Here is an 18,818-nt window from a genome sequence, read left to right on the forward strand (position 1 = left end):
AGATATGCATACATCTCTGTTATACACAAATACACACACACACACACACACACACACACACACACACACACACATACACACGGGCTGCAGTTATTCCTGATCATTCCCAGTTTTTTAAATGAGTACTAGGGATTCAAATTCAGGTCTTTACCCTTGCATATGTGGCAAATATACCAACTGAGGCTTCTCTCTAGCCCCTCTTTCATAGTAGTTTAAATATTTGTTTTAGCCAAGGGTGGTGGTACCACCCTGGAATCCCATTCCTTGGAAGGCAAAATAGGAAGCTCTTGAGCTGGAGGACAACCTAGATTGCTTAATGAATTCCAGGTAAATGAGGCTTACATAGCAGATGATCTCAAAGCAAAAGCAAAAAAAAAAAAAATCCAGGTAATTTGTCAATAAATAAATGGTATTTCCACATAGAGAAAATAATACCTTAGTTAAGATCATTTTTGCTACAGATAAGAACAACTGGGTGCTAAGTAAAAGTCTGACTCCTAGGTCATTGCCTAGAAATTGTGGCTTGATGTGTTTTGCATAATCTCAAGATTCTGAGGTTCTTCATAAATGGCCAGGTAACTCATATGACTAAAGCTGACAGTTGCTCCTAAAATTGGTAGAATTAAAACCTTCATACATTTCTAACACATTTTGTTTTTATTATTTTGTTTAAAGGTCAATATACATAAAGGGTGTTTGCAGAAATAACTAGGGCTATCTGAACTTTACTGCCAAGAACCCTAAAGCTTAAAGGCTTAAAACAGTGAGTGAGTCAGAGTAATTATTTTGGCCTGTGTTCCTTTGGCAGGGGCCTGTTATCCCAAAGTAACCTTATTGATAGGTCTCAGTATCGGATTAATTTTTCTAGACCAATAGAAATAATTTGGCCACATGTCTCTTGAGATTCAGCAGTTAGGATAATTCCTTAAAATATATATGTTTGTGTATTATTATTATTATTTTGTGTGTGTGCTGTAATTTGTGTGGTGTGATGTGTGTGTGGGGGGGGGTTGTCTATGTGTGCATAAGTCAGTGTGTGCCACAGTGTAAATGCTGAAATCAGAGGATAACTTAGAGAATCTGGTTCTCTCCTTCCATCATGTGGGTCTTGGTATGGAACTCACTGGTGGTTGAAGCAAGTGTCTTTACTCACAGAGCCATTGCACAGGTCCATGCTAAGGTTTCTTTATGGTTAAGTTCAGAGCTCCAAAGAACATCAAAAAAGAACTGGCACAAACATTTTTAAAGTATCCAGTTGAGTAGCTCTTTCCTTTGACCAAAGCAAGTCAGAGTAGAAGAGAATTAGTCCAGTATGTGGACTCATACAAGGAAAATTTTGTAGGTGGTTTTGTAACTATATGAGTTCCATACTCAGCTGTAAACTCCATTGATTTTTAATACTTACAGTAGGAAGGAAGGAAGTTTCTGAATTGAGTACCATGTTAAAATCTGAGTGTGATTAGGTATATTTGGTGTGTGTGTGTGTGTGTGTGTGTGTGTGTGTGTGTGTGTGTGTGTGTGTGTGCTGGGAAAGACACAGGTAGATATTATTTTAGGGATCGAAGATGTGAATTAAATCGAAACTTCTCTTTAGGACAAGGAAAACTCTAAGTTGTTAGTATAGTGGTATATTATTTATGTTTTATTAATCTTGCCTAAGGGTTCAAAAAAGCTGTCAGCCACAAACCATAGAATCGAGGCACACATCTTTAATCCCACCAGCCAGAACTTAGGAAGTGGTGGTACCCACCTTTATTTCTAGGACTCATGATTAAGAGATAGATAGATCTCTGTGAATCCAAGGCCACCCAGATCTACACAAAAGTGAATCAGTCTAAAACAGAATTATAGCTTGCACCTTTAATCCCAACATTAGGAAACTATATTAGACAGAAGCAAGGTCTGAGTAGAGGTACTCAGTCTACAGTCATACTAGGGAGAGGCAGCAGTTTGAAACTTGGTGAAGAATTTTTCCATGATCAGCTCTTTCAGTCTCAGCTACAGGTGACAGCTAGGGGCCAGCCTCTTTGCTTTTATGATATTCAGCTTGAAGCCTGAACCTCAACATCAGTCTCTGTGTTTTTTATTTTTCATGTTACATGTTAACTTTATCTATTTCACTCTCTTTACCTACAAAATGTGACATGTTTAGTTTAATTGTGTTTATTTCACAGACTTATTTAAAGAGCAGATAGAGTGCTGAATTAAGATAATTCTTTAAGCCTGCTCAGGTGTAGGCCATGCCTGTCAGAACAGGAAAGAACCCACCTGTTCTGGGAACTCTCCCACACCCAGCCTTCCCCAACAGCCACCTCCATCCCCATATCCTAGCACAAAAGTCTGACAGAAGCCCTCTGTTCTACCAGAGGTCATGCCACTTTCCGGAACCTCAGAACCCCAGAGGTCATACAGGCCACCAAAAACCCAGCAGACATACACTACTGGACCAGAGGACTCACCAGTCACCAGAACCACAGACTGCTCAGGCCAAAAGACCAGAGCAGAAGCAGAAACTAAGGGAAAAACATTCATCCAACAAAGGCAAACTCAGAAATCAGCACCTAAACTTACCCTAAACTTGAATGTCTATAGGCCAATGTAAGAACACAATCAAAACAACTAGGAGAACATGTCATCACCAGAGACCAGATATCCACTACAGCAAATCCTGAATATTCCAACACAAGCTGAAACCCAAGAAAATGACCTTAAAACCAGCTTTGTGAAGATGATAGAGGACTTTAAAGAGGAAATGAATAAATTCCTTAAAGAAAAACAAACAAATTGGTGAAGGAAAATGAATATCTGTTCAAAATTTCAAAAGGAGATAGAATCAATAAAGAAAACAGAGAATCCTGGAGATGGAAAATCTAAACAAGTGAAAAAGAACTGCAGACACAAGTATCATCAACAGAATACAAGAGATGGAAGAGAGAATCTCAGACATAGACGATAGCATAGAAGAAATCGATGCATCTGTCAAAGAAAATGTTAAACCTAAAAAAGCTCTTGACACAAAACATCCAGAAAATTTTAGACACTATGAAAAGAACAAAGCTAAGGATAATAGGAATAAAAGAAGGAGAAGAATCCCAGCTCAAATGTTCAGAAAATATTTTCAACAAACTCATAGAAGAAATTTTTTCTAACCTAAAGAAGAAGATGCCCAAAAAGGTACAAGAAGCTTATGGAACACCTAATACAAAAGACCAGAAAAGAAAGTCCCCCTACCATCTAATGATCAAATACTAAACATACAGAACAAAGAAAGAATATTAAAAACCATAAGAGTAAAAGGCCAAGTAACATATAAAGGAAAACCTATTAGAATTACACCTGACTTCTCAACAAAGACTTTAAAAGTAAGAAGAGCCTGTGCAGATAGAGGTCTGCAGACTCTAAGAGACCATTGTTGCTGGCCCAGTCTATTATACAAGCAAAACTTCAGTCACCATAGAAGGAGAAAAGAAAGTACTATATGACAAAGTCTAATTTAAACACTAGCTATCCACAAATCTATCCCTACAGAAGGTACTAGAAGGAAAACTCCAATCCATGACAATTAACTACACGCAGGAAAACACTGGCAATAATTAATCTCATACCAGTAAAGCCAAAAGAAGGAAGACACGCACAAACACCACACTATGACCACCACCACTAACAACAGCAACAAATTAACATGAATTAACAATATTTAGTCATTGATATCTCTCAATGTCAACAGAGTCAATTCCTTAAGAAAAAGACACAGGCTAAGAGAATGGATTCTGTAACAGGATCCATCCTTCTGCTGAATAAAAGAAACACACCTCAACATCAAAGATAGACATTAGCTCAGAGTAAAAGGTTGGAAAAAGATTTTCCAAGCAAGTGGCAAGAAGCAAGCTGGTGTACTTATTCTAATATCTAAAAAAATAGACTTCAAACCAAAATTAATCAAAAGAGGTAGAGAAGAATAATTCATAAGCATCAAAGACAAGATTCTACAAGATGATGTTTTAATTCTTTATACCTATACCCAAATGCAAGGGCAATCACATTTGTAAAAGCAATATTACTATAGCTTAAACCAAACATTGATAGAGGGAGACTTCAATAACCCACTTTCACCAATGGACAGGTCATCTAGACAAAAGCCAAACAGAGAAATAATGGAGCTAACAGACTTTATGAACCAAATGCACCTAAGAGATATTTCAGAACATTTCAGATCTACAGAACATTTCACCCAAACACAAAAGAATATGTCTTCTTTTCAGAATCTCATAGAACTTTCTCCAAAATTAACACATACTTGGTCACAAAGCAAGTCTCAACAGATACAAGAAGTTGAAATAACACCCTGCATCCTATCAGATCAACACTGATTAAAGCTGGATTTCAACATCAAGAGAAAAAACAGAATGCCTACAAACTCATGAAAACTGAACAAATCTATACTGAATGACAAATAGGTTAAGGTAGAAATAAACAAATAAAAGGCTTCCTAGAATTCAAGGGAAATGGATACACAACATACCCAAACTTATGGGATACAATGAAAGCTATCATAAGAGAAAACATCATAACATTACCAGGGAACTCCTATAAATTATAAACACCTTATATACAGTAACTGTATAAAATATCAAGTCAAAAAAATCTGTAGTCCTCCTACATACAAATGACAAATGGGCTGAGCAAGAAATCAGAGAAACTACACCCTTCACAATAGCCACAAATAATATAAAATATCTTGGGATAACCCTAACCAAGCAAGTAAAAGATCTGTATGACTATAACTTCAAGTCTTTGTAGAAAAAAATTTAAAAAGATATCAGAAGATGGAAAGATTTCCCATACTCATAGATTGGTAGAATATGTTTTAACTTAGTAAAAATGGCTATTTTTACCAAAAGCAATCTATAGATTCAAAACAATCCCCATCAAAATTTCAACTCAGCTGTTAAAAAATAACATTGTGAAATTTGCAGGCAAATGAATGGAACTAGAAAAAAATCATAGTGAGTAAGGTAACCCAGATCCTGAAGGATAAACATGGTGTGTAGTCACTTATAAGTGAATATTAGCTGTAGAGTAAAGGCCAATCATGCTGTAATTCATAGACCCAGAGAGGCTAAGTAAAAAGAAGGACTCAAGGGGATCTTCCTGGGAAGGGAAAATAGAATAGATTCTTAGTTGGAGTGGGAGTGGATGGGATGACAACCAGAGGTAACTGGTGGTGGGGTGGAGGGAGATTATTGAGAGAGATGATTATAATTATGGTGTATTTCCAGACAAAGTAGAAACCTAGTGTAACGAAACTCCCAGAGGAATAGAAGACTCAGTAATGGGGGTACAGAAACTGAACTGGTCATCTCTAATAACCAGGCAAGTGGGGAGATTGGGACATCAACCCAGCCACAAAACCTTCAAGTTGCAATGTGTCCTGCCTACAAAATGTGCTGCAGTAATGGTGGGTCATAACTCAATGGGAGTGACCAACCAATGACAACCCCAACTTGAAACACATGCCAAAAGAGGAGCCCATCCTTGGCATTGTATGGAGGGCCAGGAACCATAGGCTGGATAGCCCAGAAACCTAGGATAAAACCAAACATGTCTGGAAAAAATTCAATGAAGTTATTCTTATTGATACTCTGCTATGCATGTAGACCAGACCCTAGCATAATCATCATCAAAGAGCCTTCATCCAGGAATTGATGGGAGCAGATGCAGAAGCCCACAGCCAAACATTAGGCAGAGCTTAGGAATCCCATAGAAGAGGCAAAGGAAGGATTATGGAGCCAGAGGGGTCAAGGACATGAGCTCACAGAGACTGAACCAACAATCCAGGATCCTGTATGGGTCTGAGCTAGGTCCTCTGCATATATGTTATGGTTGTACATCTTGTTACATTCTTATGAAACGCTTAACAGTGGGAGCAGGCTCTGTCTCTGAATCTTTTGCCTGATTTTGGGACCCTTTTCCTCCTACCAGGTTGCCTCATCCAGCCTTAATAGGAGGGAATGTGCCTAGTTTGTTGTTGTTATTGATTTTTAAGCTTTTCAATACAGGGTTTCTCTGTATAACACTCCTGGTTGTCCTGGAACTTAGTTTAACTGAAAAACAATATTCCATGTTTTGTGGACATCCCTGATTGGTCTGCCCTTTTCTGAAGGGAACCAAATGAGAAGTGGATCTGGGAGATAGGCTGGGGGGGGTACTGGGGAGGAGAGAAGGGAGGGGAAACTCTGCCTGGGGTGTAAGACATGAGAGAATAACAAATTAAAAAATAAATAAAAGAATGTTTTATAAAACAGAAATGATACAAAATAATCTATATGCGTCTTATGACTCTTCCACACCCTTAAAAACTGTTTGAAATACTTACTATATAAATAAGCTCCATGATATCCTTGTGAATGAGTCTTGATCTTTCCCCAATCTGCTATCAGATATTTTGGATTAGCATGATGACTCAGCTCGTAACAGTGTATCACACACAAGCCTGGTGATAGGAGTTCAAACCCTGGAACCCCTGTAAAAGCAGGAGACAAGAAACTCCTGAGAGTTGTCCTCTGATCTCCAATCACCAGCCATGGCACATGCTCCTATCTCCACCACACATAATAATACAGTATTGATAATTTTTTAAATGTAGAGCTATTTCTAACAAATTCAGAATCATGGAGTCACCCAACACTTCAGTAACCCTCTGACAGCTGTCATAATGCATCAGAAAAATCATGTGGTCACTTACAAATCTGGACTCCCAATAGTCTTGCCTGGCTATTGGATGTTAGTGTTCCCTTTACTCCTGAAACCTTTATCTCACCTGTATCTATTTTACACCCACAAAATTGAAATTGCCATGCCATGGGGAACCTTTGCTTTAATAAACTTTGACTTCTTGTCTAATAGACCAAAGTCCCCTTCCTCGTTCTATGTCTGCCAACCCCCAGAGCTTTTCTCAACTCTTCTGATCTTCATTTCTTTGTTCTCAAAAGGCTTTACTAATGTTACTAGCACTGAGTGTATTATCATGAATATGTATGTGTGTGTGTGTGTGTGTGTGTGTGTGTGTGTGTGTGTTGTGTGTTTCCCCAGGTAGCCCATGATCATTTTACTCTAGTAACAGAAACCATACAGGTTCTTGATATATAATTTTGGGGGAAATGTGTGAATGAATTTGTACTCCTCTACTCCCGCCCCCGCGGATTATGTCTTGATACCCAAGCAACCATGTTCAGCCCATTCTTCGCTAGCCAGACAATGAACCATGGATCCCATCTTGCATTTCGAAGTCATTTTCTCAAGTCTTGACTCTCTGACTTGCCTACCAAACTAGTGGTCTACTTTTCACTTTCAAATATCTTGACCCCCACCCCCAAAAAGTAACAGTGTCTTTTCTGCTACCTTTGAAATTAAAGGAACAAGCCTACAGGTGGTGCCACATACCTTTAATCCCAGCACTCGGGAGGCAGAGGCAGGCAGATCTCTATGAGTTTGAGGCCAGCCTGGTCTAGGTTCTAGAGCAGGTTCTAGGACAGGCTCCAAAACTGTACAGAAAAACCCTGTCTCAAAACAAACAAACAAACAAACAAACAAAAAGCTTCAGGGAACATTATCCAAAATTCAGTGATGATTCAGGAAATGAAAGAACTGATTTTTCTTGGTTTTCCATGATGACATTAGCCCCTCTAGTTGACAACTAGAACCTGTGAATTATAGAAATGAAGTAATTTAGCCAGTTTCATACAGCTAAATGTGTGATGGGTAAGGCTTTTGTTTTGTTACCACCCTACCACTGAGCTACACCACCAACCCATTATATATGGTATGTTCAATTAATTTTCTGTGAAATGGAGCTCTTTTTGTGTACTACAGCTGTTTCACAGCTTACATGTTCATCCACACACACCCCCAATCCTAGGACTCTGAAGCTACAGCTATGATTTTGGAACTCACGAACTTGCCTGGTTCGTTATGAGTCTATCACTGTAATAACAAGAAAAAAATTAAGATGCTGTAAGTCAGGGCTGGGGTGGTAGATCAGCCAGCAAAATACTTTACTTGAAGTTCAAAGCCCTAGGGGATCACAAGGACCCTGTAAAGATGCTGAGCTGAGTGCCATACACTAGTGATCCTAGGATGGGGAGGCCTGTACAGGTGGATCCCTTGCTGGTTAGTCTGCCCTGTCCTGTTTGGTGAATTCGAGACCAACAGAAGGCTCCCTGCCACACTCAAATACACACACACACACACACACACACACACACACACACACACACACACACACACCTACATGAACATCTCCATAGGCTTGAACAGTTATTTGTATATTACACACAAGTATGAAACAAATAACCAAATCAAAAGCTGGGTACAAATCACATGTTGCTTAAATTTCTAGTTTACTAGAGTTCACAGTAAATATGATACAAGAAAATTAGGGAAACTTCAAACAAAAAAATATATAAAATTCCAATCTTTCTGCTTTGACTTGGAAGTTCACATCACAATTATATTAATCCCCTTCTGGGTAAGAGGAAAGCTTTGTTTTCATTTTTGTTACAAATGAGAATTGTGGATAAAATAATGCCATTGAAAAGAAATGGTTCACCCAATCTTTGCAATTTCTCATCCTGCATAATCCTTTATTTCTTGGCAAAATATGATATAGTGATTTGGGAAAAAATTCACTTAAGTGTTTGAGGCCAGAAGTTAATTGAATCAGACCTTAGATACTGATGAGTTTGTGTTTTATGGTTGATTAACTTCTTCTAATACCAAAAATAGGCTTAGGAAGGCCAATTATCATGCCACTAGATCTGAGTTATTGGCTGCTCTCTGCTGGTGTCTGGATGTCTTATTGACTGAGTCGTACTCTGTACAATAACTTACGGACAGAAACTGAGCTTCAGTTTGAAAAGGAAGAGTTAGCTTTGACATGAACCATTGCCCAATTACAGGGAGATTAAAATCTGAAAATCTTAGTTTTAATAACCAGAGTTTGGAATCTACAAGTACCAATAGACTCCTTGTCCTAAGCATAGTATGGATACTATGTTAAAAAATTAAAGTCCTAATATTTTCCCATTGTTTGTCTATTTTCTATTAGTATGGCTGCTACCACCTCATGATTGCCTTTCAACTTTGTTGAAAATAAAGACATTGGAGCTGGATGCTTGGGTATAAATATAGAAAGCAGGAAAGTAAGAGATGCAATAACCATATCTGATTCTGGAGCCTGGATGCCACAGTGAAGACACCTCCCTCTGGCACATATTTAATATTTGCTCTATCATGAGAAGAAAACAGCTCCATTTGTATGAAATGGCCATCTTTTTTCATTTGCCAGGGGGAAACAAAAGAGGGGCTACATGCTGACTTCCTGTGGGAGTGTTTTGGTTTTTTTTTCAATTTTTTAAAAATGAAAATATGATTACCTTGTTTTCCCCTCTCTTCCTTCTCTCTGGCTGTTCCCAAGCATCCCCTTTCTCTCTCTCTCAGATTAATGACCTCTTTAGTTCCCTGTTGTTGCATACATACATGTCTGTATTTGTATATCACTAAATATATGAATACAACCTGCTCAGGTCATATAAAGTCAGTTGTGTGCTCATGATTTCAGGGCCAGCTGCTAGGTGTTAGATAACCAATTGGGTGGCCCTTCCCTAAAGAATACTGTTTCTCCAAATTTCTGCATTCATTAGTTGCTTGCTGTTCTTTGTCTAAGGTTGAGAGACCCGATGGTGTATCCCCCTTCCATATTAACACACCTATGGATGTCCTTGTTCAGGCCTTGTTTAGGCAGCCATGTTGATGAGACTTCACATTGTAGCCTCTCAGGTATTTCTAGGAGATGAAATCTCACAGAAAACTCCCTGTTCTTCTGGCTCTTACAATCCACAACACAATTCCTGACCCTTAGGGGCCAGAGATCATGGGGGAGGGTGGTACTGTAAATTCTTAATTGATCTTTTTACTTAAGCTAGTCTGCTTCACAGATGAGTTTCAGGTCCATGAACTGAAGGTAGGTCTATGTACCCTACCTTCTTACAATAATGGGCTATATGATTTACTTATGAAAGCATCTTTAAAACATGACCAGATTCTTATGGAAATTGTCTCATAAACAGAACACTCAGATCTAGTTCACACTCTGAGAACTGACTGTTTTCCTGGGATATGAGCAAATTGTAAGGGCCATGGGAATAGCACATGGAAGTAAGAAAGCACTAACTGTGGCTTGTGGAAGCAAAGTGAAGCCAGGCCTTCCAAGTGTTGAATCGCAGAGTTGTGAAATGGTTGCTTGAAGAAAGCAGCTCCTCAGATGCTCAGATCTGCCATTCCCCATGAGTAACATGGTACCATTGGTAGAGTAATTCTCTCTGTAATAACAAGTATTTAGAGTAGATAGTAAACCTGTAAATTATGAAAATCTGCAAATTTGCCTCAAATCAAGTTTCCTGCATGTTTTTAACACAGTAGTTTGTATTTGCAAGACATGGTGATCAACTAAACAGAAATGGTAACAGAAGAATAAACAAGACAATTCACCCAAATCTTTAGAGAAATTAAGATGCATTAAAACTATTTAAACTCAAACCATAAATTTTATAACTATGAAAATTTTGTTTATGTTGTTGTTGTTGTTGTTGTTGTTGTTGTTGTTTTGTGTGGTTTTTCAAGATAGGGTTTCTTTATGTAGCCTTGGCTGTCCTGGAATTCACTCTGTAGACCAGGCTGGCCTCACGCATCACCATCACCACCTGGCTGAAAAATCTTGTTAATTGTTTATTCCAGTTCTCTTGTTTTAGGATGAGGAATCTAAGGGCAGTACTCATGATCATTTACTCCAGGTGACAACGCTGAACTGGATCTTGGGTTTTCCTTCATTTGATCAATTTATCTTTCTCTGTTTTAAATTATGTCTCTAAGGCTTATCCACACTATTCTATTGGTAGAGTCAACAAATTTCAGAAACCTGTAAAACTTCCTGAATACCTGGATGCCAACACAAAGTCCCTGGAACTTCTTCCTTTTAGCAGTATCTACTTGACATACCAAGGAAGAAAAATATTCAGCATTAATTGTAAGATACACAGGTTGACAAAGTGTAGGATCCAACTAATTAAAAAGCTAGAATCATTTCAATGTTCAAATCCAGTCTCTACTTAGAAAGCAAAGCATGCCATGCTCTTAAAAACCAGTCTTTGCTGGTCTACTTGTTCATGATGTCATACACAATTTGATGTTGTCTGGGCAACTTAGTAAACACACCTCTACCTCCATTGTTTAATTCCCTTCCCTGAGTGAGATCCTTAGGCAACCAGACTTCATTAGTTCAGGTGGCTAGCCTCAGGGAACTACTTGTTTTAATTAGAGGGATGAAATGGCATTTTAATTGTGCACAATGATTAATAAACATGCTGAGCTGCTGCATAATGATCTGGGCTTGAAGAGCTTTCTCCTGTATTCCTGATATCTCTAGCCATTAACTGATTGTTATCCAGGTTGAGAGCCATCGAGCTCTTCCTCCGTCCAAATTGCACATTGTCTGTCCTCCGATTTTTCTGTTAATAACAATTATTAGAGCTAAGCCCCATTTTTTGTAGTAACAGAGAGACAAGAGTAGAATGAAGAGAGCTTACAAAGTGGCATACAGTCTATGTAATTTATTTCACTGAACTTCCTTGTAAAAAGGAGATAATAATAGGACCAAGCTGACAAGGCTTTGCACAGACTAAATGAGACAATGTACCCAAAGCCTTTAGCAGATTGTCAGCCCAGAATAAACACCCTTAGAATGTCGGCTGGTCATTATCATTAACAGTGCACTGTTTTCATCATCATCATCATTAACTTCTCCATCCTCATCCTCAACTTCATCACCCTTGTCAAGACCGTCATTTTACTCAATATGAGAGTCTCATAAATGCCTCTTTAGAGGTCACGATGCTCACTGCATCACTTGTTCATTCTAATTTAGGGATCATTTTCTAAAGGGTAGAAGTTGACTAGGGATTTGCACAATTTCTCACTTATATTATGTAAAACTGTGGGACGAGTGTCCAAAAGAAGTCACAGATTTTAAAGGCTTACTCTCACCTTTCTGTAATTGAATAAAATGCTGGATAGTTGAAATTTAATGAAACCACAAAGTGACTTACACTCTGAAACTGCATGTACTTGGGAATCATGATAATTTTGTCACTATCATAATTTTGTGAGTTCTGACAATCTATAGTTGTTCCCCCCAAAGTGACATAAGTTATATTTGCTAAAGTTGTTCTTTCCAGTCATATATTTATCTTCAAGTAACTGAATTTTCTTTATTTGAGAGGAATAGATGTAGATGGAACCTAAGGCAGCTGCCAGCATTTACCATTTATAAAAGCCTGTTGTGATATTGGATATTGCACAATTCATTCTGTTCCTTAGCTTGAATCATTGCAGATGGTATTTTCAAAGCAATCCAACTGATCTACTGAGTTGGTGATTCTTATATTCTGATATAGTTCCATAACCACACACCAATAAGCTTATCTCTGACTAAGAAAAGGGAGTAGGTATGGCCAACTATAGCAGAAGCAAATATAGAAACTGTTTTCCTCCATGAACCATTAAGGACTTTATGGAATCAAGTTCGCCTCACTGAAGATGTCTTCTTATATTTAGGGTCATTATCCTTTAGTTGAAACATAAATGATTGATTACATGGACCAAGTTTTACCTTGCCCCTAGGGCACTCCTATTTCGAGCTGTTGGATCCTTTAAAGGCATAGATGCTTATTTGCAAGAGTCAAAGGGGAAAGGTGAATGAACTCCTTTGGCCACAGTAAAACAGAGAGAAGTATTGCAGTAGAGACTAGATCTCAAATGTCTAGGAAACAGAGAAAGAAAGCTGAATGTGTTTTTTATAGTCTCTTTTCTTAACAATGAAGTCTTTAAATCACTCCTTGCAGTTCCACTAAACTATAACTACACACTGATTAGAATGGCTAACGTCAAAAGCACCCGTTTCATGTCATGATATTGAGGATATGGTGGAAGTGGGCTTGTAAATGGCACTGGGATTCCTAACATTGCATGAATGAGAAAGTCATATTTGTTCTTAAAATGTTAAACTTGAAACTACTGTGCAATTCAGCACTTCATCCCATATTAGTGGGAAGATGAATGCACTGTCGGGCAAACACTTGAACACAAGTATTCAGAGATTGACTTGCAATCGTGAAAAATTAGAAAGCAAAACGTCCCCCAAAAGGAGGTAAATAAACAAACATTTGTAAACCAATCTAATGGAATACTACTTGGCAAGCAAAAGATTTGAACACATGAAATGAAAAAAAAATCATAAAATACCTATGCACAGTGGTGGAAACTAGACAAAACTGATTTATCCTGATATAAAACAGCAGAGGATGTTGCATACAGGTGAGATGCAAGAAACCTGGGAAGTCTGAAGAGGACACTTTGTTGTTTTTGGGGGGAGGATGACTTTTTTATTTATTTTTTTATTTAAATTAGAAACAAGCATGTTTTACATGTTGATCCCAGTTCCCTCTCATGCCCATCCTCTCCAACTCCATCAACCCCCATCCCATCCCCTTTGTAAGAATGTGATTACTTTTTGAAATTTATTTTTTTCTTTTTTATTAGAATGAAAATTATTTTACATGTCAATCCCAGGTGGAAAAGGGGAAAGGGACATGATCTCCTGAGAAAATTGGGATCATGAGGGGATGGTGGAGGGAACTAGGAGAAGGAGAAGTGGAGAAGAGGAGGGGTGAGGAAGACATGATGGGACAGGGAGGTTGAGTTGGGGGAAGAACCCTCCCCTCCTCCCCTGCCCCCCCAACTAATGCCCTATCCATCCCATCCACTTTCTGCTCCCCAGGAAGGGTGAGGCCTTCCAAAGGAGGGCTTTAATGTCTGTCATATTCTTTGGGATAGGGCCTAGGACAACCCCCTTGTGTCTAGGCTCAGGGAATATTCCTCCATGTGGGATGGGCTCCTATGGTAGCAATAAGTACTGATCCACTACTAGAGGCCCCATAGATTTCCAAGGTCTCCTCACTAACACCCACATTCAGGGAGTCTGGATCACTCCCGTGCTGGTTTCCCAGCTAGTAGTCTGGGGACCAAGAGTTTTCCCTTGTTCAGGTCAGCTGTTTCTGTGGGTTTCACCAGCCTGGTAAGGAACCCCTTTGCTCATCAGTCCTCCTTCTCTGCATCTGGATTTCAGTTCAGTTCAAGGTTTAGTTGTGGGTGTCTGTTTCTACTTTCATTAGCTGCTGGATGAAGGTTATGATGGTATATGAATTAGTCATCAATCTCATTATCAGGAGAGGGCATTTAAGGTAGCCTCTCCACTGTTGCTTAGATTGTTAGTTGGTGTCATCTTTGTAGCTCTCCAGACATTTCTCCAGTGTCTGATTGCTCTTTAAACCTATAATGTCTCCCTCTATCATACTATCTCTTATCTTGCTCTCTTTTGTTCTTCCCCCAACTCAACCTCCCTGTCCCATCATGTCTTCCTCACCCCTCCTCTTCTCCACTTCTCCTTCTCCTAGTTCCCTCCACCATCCCCTCATGATCCCAATTTTCTCAGGAGATCATGTCCCTTTCCCCTTTTCCACAGGATCCTGTCTCTCTCTCTCTTAGGGTCCTCCTTGTTTTCTAGCTTCTCTGGCAGTGTAAATTGTAGGCTGGTAATCCTTTACTCTATGTCTAAAATATGCATATGAGTGAGAACATACCATGTTTGTCTTTTTGTGACTGGGTTACCTGGCTCAGAATGGTTTCTTCTAGTTCCATCCATTTGCCTGCAAATTTCAAGATTCCATTGTTATTTTCCGCTGAGTAGTACTGCATTGTGTAAATGTACCACATTTTCTCTATTCATTTTTCAGTTGAGGGGCATCTAGGTTGCTTCCAGGTTCTGGCTATTACAAATAGTGCTGCTATGAACGTAGCTGAACAGATGTCCTTGTTGTCAGAATGTGCTTTTTTGGGTATATGCCTAAGAGTGGAATTGCTGCATCTTGTGGTAGACTGATTCCCATTTTCCTGAGGAATCGCCATCAGATTTCCAAAGTGGCTGTACGAGTTGGCACTCCCACCAGCAGTGGAGGAGTGTTCCCCTTTCTCCACAACCTCTCCAGCATAAACTGCCATTGGCGTTTTTGAATTTAGCCATTCTGACAGGAGTAAGATGGTAACTCAGAGTTGTTTTGATTTGGATGTTGAACACTTTCTTATAGATTCCTCTATTGAGAATTCTCTATTTAGTTCTGTACCCCACTTTTTTTTTTTTTTTGGTTTTTCGAGACAGGGTTTCTCTGAGTAGCTTTGGAGCCTATCCTGGCACTCGCTCTGGAGACCAGGCTGGCCTCGAACTCACAGAGATCTGCCTGACTTTACCTCCCATGTGCTGGGATTAAAGGCATGCGCCACCAGCGCCCAGCTGGGAGTGCCAACTCATACAGCCACTTTGGAAATCTGATGGCGATTCCTCAGGAAAATGGGAATCAGTCTACCACAAGATTCAGCGCCCACTTTTTAATTGGATTAGTTGGTATTTTGGAGACTAGCTTCTTGAGCTCTTAAATTCTTGAGATCAGCCCTCTGTTGCATGTAGGGTTGGTGAATATCTTTTCCCAGCCTCTGGGCTGTCGTTTTGTCTTGTTGACTGTGTCCTTTGCCTGACAGAAGCTTCTCAGTTTCAGAAGGTCCCATTTATTAATTGTGGATCTCAGTGTCTGTGCTACTGGTGTTATGTTAAGGAAGTGGTCTACTGTACCAATTCGTTCAAGGGTATTTCCTGCTGTCTTTTTTTCTAATAATTTCAGTGTGGCTGGGTTTCTGTTGAGGTCTTTAATCCATTTGGACTTAAGTTTTGTGCATGATGATAGACATGGATCTATCTGCAATCTTCTACATGCCAGCATCCAGTTATGCCAGCACCATTTGTTGAAGATACTTTCTTTATTCCATTTTATAGCTTTGGCTTCTTTGTCAAAATCAGGTGTTCATAGGTGTGCTAGTTCAGATCAGGGTTTTCAACTCAATTCCTTTTGTCTACCTGTCTATTTTTTGTGCCAATACCAAGCTGTTTTCAGGACTATAGCTCTATAATAGAGTTTGAAATCAGGGATGGTGGTGCCTCCGGAAGTTCTTTTATTGTACAGGGTTGTTTTAACTATCCTGGATCTTTTGTTTTTCCATATAAAGTTGAGAATTGTTTTTTCAAGTTCTGTGAAGAATTGTTCAGGGATTTTGATGGGGATTGCATTGAATCTGTAGATTGTTTTTGACAAGATTGCCATTTTTACTATGTTGATCCTACCTACCCAAGAACATGGGAGATCCTTCCATTTTCTGGTATCTTTTTTAATTTCTTCCTTTAAAGACTCAAAATTCTTATGTTCTGTATCTTTCACTTTTTTGGTTATCATTACCCCCAAGGTATTTTATGTTGTTTGTGGCAATTGTAAAGGGTGATGTTTCTCTGAATTCTTTCTCATTGGATTTATCATCTATATACGGAACGGCTACTGATTTTTTTTGTGTGCTAATATTGCATCCTGCCACTTTGCTGAAGGTATTTATCAGCTGTAGCAGTTCAGTGGTAGAGTTTTTAGGGTCACTTATGTAGACTATCATATCGTCTGCAAATAGTGAAAATTTGACTTCTACCTTTCCAATTTCTATTCCCTTGATCTCCTTTTGTTGTCTTTTTGCTCTAGCTAGACTTCAAGGATAATCCTGAAGAGGTATGGAGACAGTGGACAGCCTTGTCTTGTTCCTGATGTTAGGGGAATCACGTTGAGTTTCTCCATTTAGTTTGATGTTGCCTATTGGCTTGCTGTATATTGCTTTTATTATGTTTATGTATGTTCCTGTTATCCCTGATCTCTCCAGGACCTTTATCAAGAAGGGATGTTGGATTTTGTCAAACTTTTTTAGCAACTAGTGAGATGATCATGTGGGTTTTCTTTTTCAGTCTGTTTATATGGTGGATTACATTGATGGATTTTCATATGTTGAACCATCCTTGCATCCCTGGGATGACGCCTTGATCATCGTGGATTATTTTTCTGATGTGTTCTTGGATTTGGTTTGCCAGTATTTTATTGAGTAACTTTGCATCTATATTCATGAGGGATATTGGTCTGTAGTTCTCATTTTTAGTTGTGTCTTTTATGGTTTGGGTACCAAGGTAATTATAGCCTCGTAAAAAGAGTTTGGCAACGAACCTTCTGCTTCTGTGTGGAACAATTTGAGGAGTATTGGTATTAGATCTTCTTTGAATTTCTGGTAGAATTCTGCACTGAAGGCATCTGGCCCTTTTTTTAGTTGGGAGACTTTTGATGACGGCTTCTATTTCCTTAGATGTTATAGGTCTGTTTAAGATGCTTATCTGTTCTTGATTCAATTTTGGTAAGTGATATCTACCCAGAAAATTGTCCATTTCCTTTAAATTTTCAAATTTTGTGTAGTATAGGTTTTCAAAGTATGACCTGAAGATTCTCTGGATTTCCTCAGTGTCCATTGTTATGTCCTCCTTTTCATTTCTGATTTTGTTAATTTGCATGTCTGCCTTTTGGTTAGTTTGGATAAAGGTTTGTTTATCTGGTTGATTTTCTCGAAGAACCAACTCTTTGTTACATTGTTTCTTTGTTTTCTTTGTTTTGACTTTACTGATTTCTGCCCTCAGTTTGATTATTTCCTGGTGTCTACTCCTCCAGGGTGAATTTGCTTCCATTTGTTCTAGAGCTTTCAGCTGTGATGTCAACTCTCTGGTGTAACTATTCTCTAGTTTCTGAATGTGAGCACTTAGAGCACTTAGAGTACTAAGAAATTTCCTCTTAGTACTGTTTTCAAAGTGTCCCATAAGTTTGGATATGTTGTGTCTTCATTTTCATTGAATTTTAGGAATTCTTTAATTTGTTTCTTTATTTCTTCCTTGATCCAGGAATGGTGCATTTGCCTGTTGTTCAATTTCCATGGATTGGTAGGTTGTCTGCAATTTGTGTTATTGTTGAATTCTAACTTTGAAGCATGGTGGTCTGATAAGACACAGGGGATTATTCCAAATTTTTGTACCTTTTGAGGTTTGCTAAGTTGCCAAGTATGTGGTCTATTTTTTGAGAAGGTTCCATGTGATGCTGAAAAGAAGGTATATTCTTTTGTGTTTGGATAGAAAGTTCTGTAGATGTCTGTTAATCCCAATTGGGTCATAACTTCTGTTAGTTCCTTTGTCTCTTTGTTAAGTTTCTGTCTGGTGGTCCTGTCCAGTGGGAGAGTGGGGTGATGAAGTCTCCCATTATAACTGTGTGAGGTCTTATTTGTGATTTGATTTTTAATAATGTTTCTTTTACAAATGTTGGTGCCTTTGTATTTGGGGCATAGATGTTTAGAATTGAGACTTCTTCCTGATGGATTTTTCCTGTGATGAATATGAAATGACCTTCTTCATCTCTTTGATTGATTTTGGTTTGAAGTCTAACTTGTTAGATACTAGGATAGCTACCCCAGCTCGTTTCTTGGGTCCATTTGATTGGAATATCTTATCCCAACCCTTTACCCTGAGGTAATGTCTATCTTTGAATTCGAGGTGTGTTTCTTGTATGCAGCAGAAGGATGGATTCTGTGTTCATATCCAATCTGTTAGTCTGTGTCTTTTTATATGTGAGTTAAGATGATTAATATTGAGGGAAATTAAGTTCCATTGAGTGTTTATTCCTTTTTGTTTTTGATTTGTTGTTGGTAGTGGTATTGTATGTGGATTTACCCTGCTTTTTCTTTTGGGTTTGTGTAAA

The sequence above is a fragment of the Cricetulus griseus genome, assembly GCF_003668045.3.
Source record: "Cricetulus griseus strain 17A/GY chromosome 1 unlocalized genomic scaffold, alternate assembly CriGri-PICRH-1.0 chr1_1, whole genome shotgun sequence".
NCBI classification, from domain to species: Eukaryota; Metazoa; Chordata; class Mammalia; order Rodentia; family Cricetidae; genus Cricetulus; species Cricetulus griseus.